Raw genomic sequence first — 9,137 nt, 5'->3', positions numbered from 1 at the left:
CTCCATGCGTAAATCACTAGCACATGGTCTTAGCCGTTGGACCACGTTTATACGAGGATCGCGCTATAACATAGCTTGAAGTACCCTCTCCCGGTTGGATAAACAGAAGACTAAAGGGGCCATTGCGGCCCCCCTATTTGGGTTATAAAATTTTGCTTTGGTAGAGGGGTCCGGCACATGGAGGCCTATATTCGGTCCGGGTTTGAAAATTATAACTTAATATTAAAGGGAAGTAGGTTGGCTTGAAATTTGATCATTTTTCCCGCCATTTTATTTTATTTTATTTTTTATTCCATTATGCTTTCTTTCACAAAGAGACACCCTTGATTTTATACATAGAACAACATATTGCACCTGTTAAACTATCATGAAAGTATTGTAAAAGGAGTTTTAAAAAATAATATAATAAAAATAAACTAATTTTCCGGGATTTTACCAGTTTCTAAGCATTATTTGAAATCTCCCGAATAAAATTTTTTTTTCCTCATTGGATCCTTTAATGTATCGAAAAATACATTAAATAAATAATATAATGAAAATTAAACAAAATAAGAAAAAAATAAAAAAAATAAAAAATTGGCCACAGCTGGGGTTTGAACCCACGCCCACTCGCTCCATGCGTAAATCACTAGCACATGGTCTTAGCCGTTGGACCACGTTTATACGAGGATCGCGCTAAAACATAGCTTCAAGTACCCTCTCCCGGTTGGATAAACAGAAGACTTAAGGGGCCATTGAGGGCCTCCTATTTGGGTTATAAAATTTTGCTTTGGCAGAGGGGTCCGGCATATAGAGGCCTATATTCGGTCCGGGTTTGTAAATTATAACTTAATATTAAAGGGAAGTAGGTTGGCTTGAAATTTGATCATTTTTCCCGCCATTTTATTTTATTTTATTTTTATTCCATTATGCTTTCTTTCACAAAGAGACACCCTTGATTTTATACTTAGAACAACATATTGCACCTGTTAAACTATCATGAAAGTATTGTAAAAGGAGTTTTAAAAAATAATATAATAAAAATAAACTAATTTTCCGGGATTTTACCAGTTTTTAAGCATTATTTGAAATCTCCCGAATAAATTTTTTTTTCCTCATTGGATCCTTTAATGTATCGAAAAATACATTAAATAAATAATATAATGTAAAATAAACAAAATAAGAAAAAAATAAAAAAAATTAAAAATTGGCCACAGCTGCGGTTTGAACCCACGCCCACTCGCTCCATGCGTAAATCACTAGCACATGGTCTTAGCCGTTGGACCACGTTTATACGAGGATCGCGCTATAACATAGCTTGAAGTACCCTCTCCCGGTTGGATAAACAGAAGACTAAAGGGGCCATTGCGGCCCCCCTATTTGGGTTATAAAATTTTGCTTTGGTAGAGGGGTCCGGCACATGGAGGCCTATATTCGGTCCGGGTTTGAAAATTATAACTTAATATTAAAGGGAAGTAGGTTGGCTTGAAATTTGATCATTTTTCCCGCCATTTTATTTTATTTTATTTTTTATTCCATTATGCTTTCTTTCACAAAGAGACACCCTTGATTTTATACATAGAACAACATATTGCACCTGTTAAACTATCATGAAAGTATTGTAAAAGGAGTTTTAAAAAATAATATAATAAAAATAAACTAATTTTCCGGGATTTTACCAGTTTTTAAGCATTATTTGAAATCTCCCGAATAAAATTTTTTTTTCCTTATAGGATCCTTTAATGCATCGCAAAACCTATAAATAAATAATGTAATGTAAAATAAACAAAATAAGAAAAAAATAAAAAAAATAAGAAATTGGCCCCAGCTGGGGTTTGAACCCACGCCCTCTCGCTCCATGCGTAAATCACTAGCACATGGTCTTAGCCGTTGGACCATGTTTATACGAGGATCGCGCTAAAACATAGCTTCAAGTACCCTCTTCCGGTTGGATAAACAGAAGACTTAAGGGGCCATTGCGGCCCCCCTATTTGGGTTATAAAATTTTACTTTGGTAGAAGGGTCCGGTACATAGAGGCCTATATTCGGCCCGGGTTTGAAAATTATAACTTAATATTAAAGGGAAGTAGGTTGGCTTGAAATTTGATCATTTTTCCCGCCATTTTATTTTATTTTATTTTTTATTCCATTATGCTTTCTTTCACAACGAGACGCCCTTGACTTTATACTTAGAACAACATATTGCACCTGTTAAACTATCATAAAAGTATTGTAAAAGGAGTTTTAAAAAATAATATAATAAATATAAACTAATTTTCCGGGATTTTACCAGTTTTTAAGCAATATTTGAAATCTCCCGAAAAAAATTTTTTTTTCCTCATACGATCCTTTAATGTATCGAAAAATACATTCAATAAATAATGTAATGTAAAATAAACAAAATAAGAAAAAAATAAAAAAAATAAGAAATTGGCCCCAGCTGGGGTTTGAACCTACGCCCACTCGCTCCATGCGTAAATCACTAGCACATGGTCTTAGACGTTGGACCACGTTTATACGAGGATCGCGGTAAAACATAGCTTCAAGTACCCTCTTCCGGTTGGATACACAGAAGACTTAAGGGGCCATTGCGGCCCCCCTATTTGGGTTATAAAATTTTACTTTGGTAGAAGGGTCCGGCACATAGAGGCCTATATTCGGTCCGGGTTTGAAAATTATAACTTAATATTAAAGGGAAGAAGGTTGGCTTGAAATTTGATCATTTTTCCCGCCATTTTATTTTATTTTATTTTTTATTCCATTATGCTTTCTTTCACAAAGAGACACCCTTGATTTTATACTTAGAACAACATATTGCACCTGTTAAACTATCATGAAAGTATTGTAAAAGTAGTTTTAAAAAATAATATAATAAAAATATACTAATTTTCCGGGATTTTACCAGTTTTTAAGCATTATTTGAAATCTCCGGAACAAATTTTTTTTCCCTCATAGGATCCTTTAATGTATCGAAAAATACATAAAATAAATAATATAATTTAAAATAAACAAAATAAGAAAAAAATAAAAAAAATTAAAAATTGGCCAAAGCTGGGGTTTGAACCCACGCCCACTCGCTCCATGCGTAAATCACCAGCACATGGTCTTAGCCGTTGGACCACGTTTATACGAGGATCGCGCTAAAACATAGCTTCAAGTACCCTCTCCCGGTTTGCTAAACAGAAGACTTAAGGGGCCATTGCGGCCCCCCTATTTGGGTTATAAAATTTTGCTTTGGTAGAGGGGTCCGGCACATAGAGGCCTATATTCGGTCCGGGTTTGAAAATTATAACTTAATATTAAAGGGAAGTAGGTTGGCTAGAAATTTGATCATTTTTCCTGCCATTTTATTTTATTTTATTTTTTATTCCATTATGCTTTCTTTCACAAAGAGACACCCTTGATTTTACACTTAGAACATCATATTGCACCTGTTAAACTATCATGAAAGTATTGTAAAAGGAGTTTTAAGAAATAATATAATAAAAATAAACTAATTTTCCGGGATTTTACCAGTTTTTAAGCATTATTTGAAATCTCCCGAATAAAAAATTTTTTTTCCTCATACGATCCTTTAATGTATCGAAAAATACATTCAATAAATAATGTAATGTAAAGTAAACAAAATAAGAAAAAAATAAAAAAAATATGAAATTGGCCCCAGCTGGGGTTTGAACCATCGCCCACTCGCTCCATGCGTAAATCACTAGTACATGGTCTTAGACGTTGGACCACGTTTATACGAGGATCGCGGTAAAACATAGCTTCAAGTACCCTCTAACGGTTTGCTAAACAGAAGACTTAAGGGGCCATTGCGGCCCCCCTATTTGGGTTATAATATTTTGCTTTGGTAGTAGGGACCGGCACATAGAGGCCTATATTCGGTCCGAGATTGAAAATTATAACTTAGTATTAAAGGGAAGTAGGTTGGCTTGAAATTTGATCCTTTTTCCCGCCATTTTATTTTATTTTATTTTTTATATCATTATGCTTTCTTTCACAATGAGACACCCTTAATTTTATACTTAGAACAACATATTTCACCTGTTAAACTATCATGAAAGTATTGTAAAAGGAGTTTAAAAAAATAATATAATAAAAATATACTAATTTTCCGGGATTTTACCAGTTTTTAAGCATTATTTGAAATTTGTCGAATAAAATTTTTTTTTTCCTTATAGGATCCTTTAATGCATCGCAAAACACATTAAATAAATAATGTAATGTAAAATGAACAAAATAAGAAAAAAATAAAAAAAATAAGAAATTGGCCCCTGCTGGGGTTTGAACCCACGCCCACTCTCTCCATGCGTATGTCACTAGCGCATGGTCTTAGCCATTGGACCACGCTTAAACGAGGATCGCGCTTCAACATAGCTTCAAGTACCCTCTTCCGGTTGGATAAACAGAAGACTTAAGGGGCCATTGCGGCCCACCTAATTGGGTTATAAAATTTTGCTTTGGTAGAAGGTTCCGGCACATAGATTCCTATATTCAGTCCGAGTTTGAAAATTATAACTTAATATTCGGTGGACCATTTTATTTTTTATTCCATTATGCTTTCTTTCACAAAGAGACACCCTTGATTTTATTTTTAGAACAACATATTTCACCTGTTAAACTATCATGAAAATAATTTAAAAGGAGTTTAAAAAAATAATATAATATAAATAAACTAATTTTCCGGGATTTTTCCAGTTTTTAAGCAACACTTGAAATTTCCCGAATAAATATATCCTCTTTTATGTAGGGGATTTTTTAATATATCGAAGAACACTTTAAATAAATAATATAATGTTAAATAAACAGAAGAAGAAAAAAATAAAAAAAATTTTAAAATTGGGTATAATATGAAAAAAACACAACTACTTCGATTTAGTAGGAACAACATATGACGCAATGCTAAACGAATGGAATTTAGTTGTTGTTTATTTAGTTATTGTTATTAGTAGTTGTTGTTATTTGTTTTAGTTGTTGTTGTTTATTTAGTTGTATTTAGTTTTAATCACTTTTCTTTATAATGCAATAAAATCTGGCGAGCAGCTATTTAAACGATCGAACACTTCGTTTGTTTATTTGTGGCTTGAAGTTAGGCTCGCAGAAAATGCCGTTCATGGGTTAAATTTAGTAGGAACAACACAACCTGTGACGTAGGCTATATTATACCCAATTGACCACAGCTGGGATCCGAACCCACGCCCCCTCGCTCCATGCGTATGTCACTAGCACATGGTCTTAGCCGTTAGACCATGCTTTAACGAGGATCGCGCTTCAGCATAGCTTCAAGAACCCTCTCCCGGTTTGCTAAACAAATCTCTGTCTCCCATTCACGAATTTTTCTTAAACAGTGAGAATGTCCTTTGAGGTTAAGCAACGGGTGAGCTAGATACTTTAGGCTTTTCAGTTTAATTTAAGATTAAAGAATTTATGTAACAGAAATAGAAGGTCAGAAACGTCGTAATCAAAACAAATAGAATACGAATTTGGCTGAAAATTTAATTTTTTGTTTTTTCAATAAGCTTTGAGAAATGAGATTAAAATTTTCTATTTTTATAAGACTATAAAGAATGGACCTCATTTAAGAAATCTATCGTCATTTGGGAATTCCTTTAAAGAACATTAAGCAGTATGCTTTTGATGAAGCTATATGCTTGGTTAGTTTTATTTCCACCCACTAAATGTTTAAATTAGTCATGGAACTAATTTAATCTTTGAGTGGTATACCATGCTTATTGTATTTTCTACTTTAAATCGTATTTTGATATCGTAAATAGAATAGTAAGTTTTATTATGAAAAACTGTGAAGTATGAATAGAACTCTTAAATTCAAACCAACTCTTAAATTCGATATTATAATGGGTTTTATAATTTTGTTTGAAACTTTAATAATACAAGTATAGTTATTTAAAGAAAGAAATGTAAAAAAATTACATTTTCTGTTATTATATTAAATTGTAATTTATTTCAATTCAAATATGTTTATTTAGTAACAGATTGCTAAACAAGTCTATAGCTATTTTTAGTATCACCCATTTCATTAAATTTGGTTCGGTTTTTTTCTTCAATGTCCTGGAAAAAATAAGCTTTTGCCAATAAATATTCCTAACCATTACCAATCCAAAATTTCTTGACAATCTGGAATAAAAAAATTTGTTTACTATATTTTCCCTTCTTCTCAAGAAAGACCCTCTTTCATCTTGTCCATTGGTTTTTGAGCCCACATTTTTATGTTGAAAGTCTTTTGCTTTGGTAAATTCTTTTACCCTTTACAGTTGAAACCATTAGTTTTGTCACACCTTGTATACTACTAACAGCTATGAAATTATTTAAATTGTTCTCAGTCAAAAATTCTTGTAAATAAAAGTTTATTCAGCTAACTTTATTTTTGTTGAAAGAGACAAATTTTTGATTTTTTAAAACTAAGTTTTATTTGCTAAGTTGAATAATTGAAGTTTATTATTTTTATGACTAATTTATTGATATATGCCAATAATACTTACTTTTTTGATAATGCTACTGAAATTAAACATAGTTTTTTTATTTTTTAAAAAATTTCTTTAAAATATGTTTTATAAAATTATTTTTTGATAATCAGATTTACAACATCGAATTACTGTGTTTCATGGAATCTACCTCTCTTTTTTAGTAATTTATTAAATAGCACCCTTCTGTGTTTTTCACATTTTTTAATAATTATGAAGCAACAATACTGTGAATTCTGTTTTTTATTTAATTACTTAAACCAGGTTGGAAGATTAGACAAAATAATGATAGATGGATAGTCGAAAACCCTTAGAATGTAGTAATCATTGATAAAGAAAGGACAGTAGAAAAAAGTGAATTTTTATTTCTGTCTGAAAATACCCTTTTAAAGAAAAAATTTTTTTTTTGGGGGGTGGGGACACAATTTTTTTTTTTTTTAGATTTAGGTAAAATATATAAAAATCATTTTAAAAAATTATGCCAGAAGAATGAGATAAAAACACATATATTGCTAGTTTTGATGTAATAAATGTGTGTTCAGTTATATATTTTGATTATTTTATGGGTAATAAACCCTTGATGTACTTATTACAGTTTAGGAAATTTTAAATGTTGACTTACTGACCTGTTTAATGACACTCATTAAGAATTAATCTTCTCTATTATTTAATTATAGAAAAAATATATGATTATAGTTTACATGTTTATAGTCACTGTCCACTGCAATAAAGTTTCTCATTCAAGCTTTTTATTCTTTCACAGGAATGAACACCACATGAATATATACCAGATTTAATTTTACGATCCTCAGAAAGCTCTCATGTATCTGAACGACTTCATCACTGAATTGATTTAACTCTTGGTTATAAATGGTCTCTTAAACAAATGGATTTGTTTTTGGTGTGTTGAAAATTGTATTCATTTTCTGTACTGTGATTTTTAAGTAGCTTTTAGACTTATAGATTAGACTTATCCATATAGATTAGTTTTTCAGGTAAAAATTAAAATAAATAATGTGAGAGTACTATTTTTTTTTATTTCTTATTAATTAAATTATTTATTAATAATTTAAAATTTAAATTATTCTTTTATAATGGTTTTAATTTAGGTGGAAAAAAAAACCTGTGGCAGAATTTTTCCGGGCTTTCTGCGACATGCCTCTCTAGTGCTCTAATATCTTTCTGCAAGATTCTTTTAAATATAAAAAATATAGGTACTTGTTAGTAACTGAAACGTCAACTTAAATTTTTTTTAAATCTAATATTATGGCAGATATTCTTGCTTTTTGTAGGGAGAAAATACACTAATAATTTCCTTTTAAGCAATTTTGTTAATCACCATTACATTAAAGGAAAATAATAAAAAAGTTGTGAAATCCGTAACAGTAACTACCTGGGGGAAAAAATCAATGTGAATCAGTTTCTTCAAAAAAGGGTTACTAAATGCGTGTTTTCATTTCAAGATTCAGTTGCTGTAATAAATAATATCAAATTAGTAATATAGGATTTTAAAAACTATGTGAAATCAAAAGTAATAACTAAATAAAGAAATTAAAAGAATGAAAATTTCTGCTTAGAAGAAAACCAAAATTATTTACTTCCTAACAGAAAAATCTTTTTGCAAGAACTCGGTATTGTTCTGTGACAATGTTGTCACAGGGGAGAAAAATATCACCCATTAGTATATTTTTAAAATATGTTACATATGTTAAAATACAATCTATTTAATTCGTACCCGAAAGATTATGTATCTTATGAAACTGAAGATTTACTTTAAGTTTAAATCATTTAAGCTAGTGTATTTTATTTTTCTTGGCAGAAGAGCTTTTAAAAATCAAAATCAGGTTTAAAATGCTTATAATTAGAGATAGGTTTCTTTCATATTTCTAAAATGATTTTCATCCTATGTAATTATTTAGAATTAAAACTTACTATTTATTCCACTTGACATTTTTTTTTTCTATTTATAATATGATATAAAACTTATTTCGTATTATTTTTGTTTCCAGGGAATGTATGAAAAAATATCTGAGAGAAAGTGGGAGAAATGGTGCTTGTTATCTTGCATGCTAAAGTTGCTCAAAAATCATATGGCAATGAAAATGCTGCTTTTATAAATTAAAATTACCGTTAAACCTGGATATTATGAACTTCAATTACATTTGTTTTTCTAATAGTGAAGGAAAAAAAAAGACTCCTTTTGTTAGCCAAATATTTTATTTCATAAAATATTTGGCTAACAAATTTTATTTCATAAAAATTTTAAAATTTCAAATTATAAAAATTTCAAAGCTTTTTATTTCATAAAAATTTAAAGATCCAAAATATTTTATTTCATAAAATATTTTGGATCTTTAAATTTTTTCTCTCTGAAAAATTAAAAATGTTTTCTTGAATTCGAATTCTCAAAGGCTTTACTTAAATAATTTTATCAGCCATTTTTTGAAGCCATTATTAAAAAAAGAATTGATTGAATCATCCATTCGGAAAGAAGTAGACTAGTTATAGTGAGAGATTAAAAAGAAATCGACAATTAAAAGTATTTAAAAGGAACTGATACTTTTGGGGAATTAGTTGCTAAGTACAATAACGTTTGAATGTGTTTTGATTTAGAAGAAGCAGAAGTTAATAAGGATACCGTTTTCGTTGATATGTAAAAATTTTCTTTTTGAAAAT

General features: G+C 30.1%; 1 non-coding gene across 1 annotated transcript; it reads left to right on the top strand.

Moving 5' to 3' along the window:
• Window positions 1-5,405: 5,405 nt before the first annotated feature.
• Window positions 5,406-8,689, top strand: LOC122271418 (uncharacterized). Its single transcript, XR_015433894.1, has 3 exons — window positions 5,406-5,633; window positions 7,225-7,362; window positions 8,471-8,689. It is a non-coding gene; the product is annotated as an uncharacterized LOC122271418 (transcript).
• Window positions 8,690-9,137: the final 448 nt, after the last annotated feature.

This window comes from Parasteatoda tepidariorum, chromosome 5 (assembly GCF_982258835.1).
Source record: "Parasteatoda tepidariorum strain Cologne lab strain chromosome 5, Ptep-v5.0, whole genome shotgun sequence".
NCBI classification, from domain to species: domain Eukaryota; kingdom Metazoa; phylum Arthropoda; class Arachnida; order Araneae; family Theridiidae; genus Parasteatoda; species Parasteatoda tepidariorum.
This window is presented reverse-complemented; position numbering and strand designations above follow the sequence as displayed.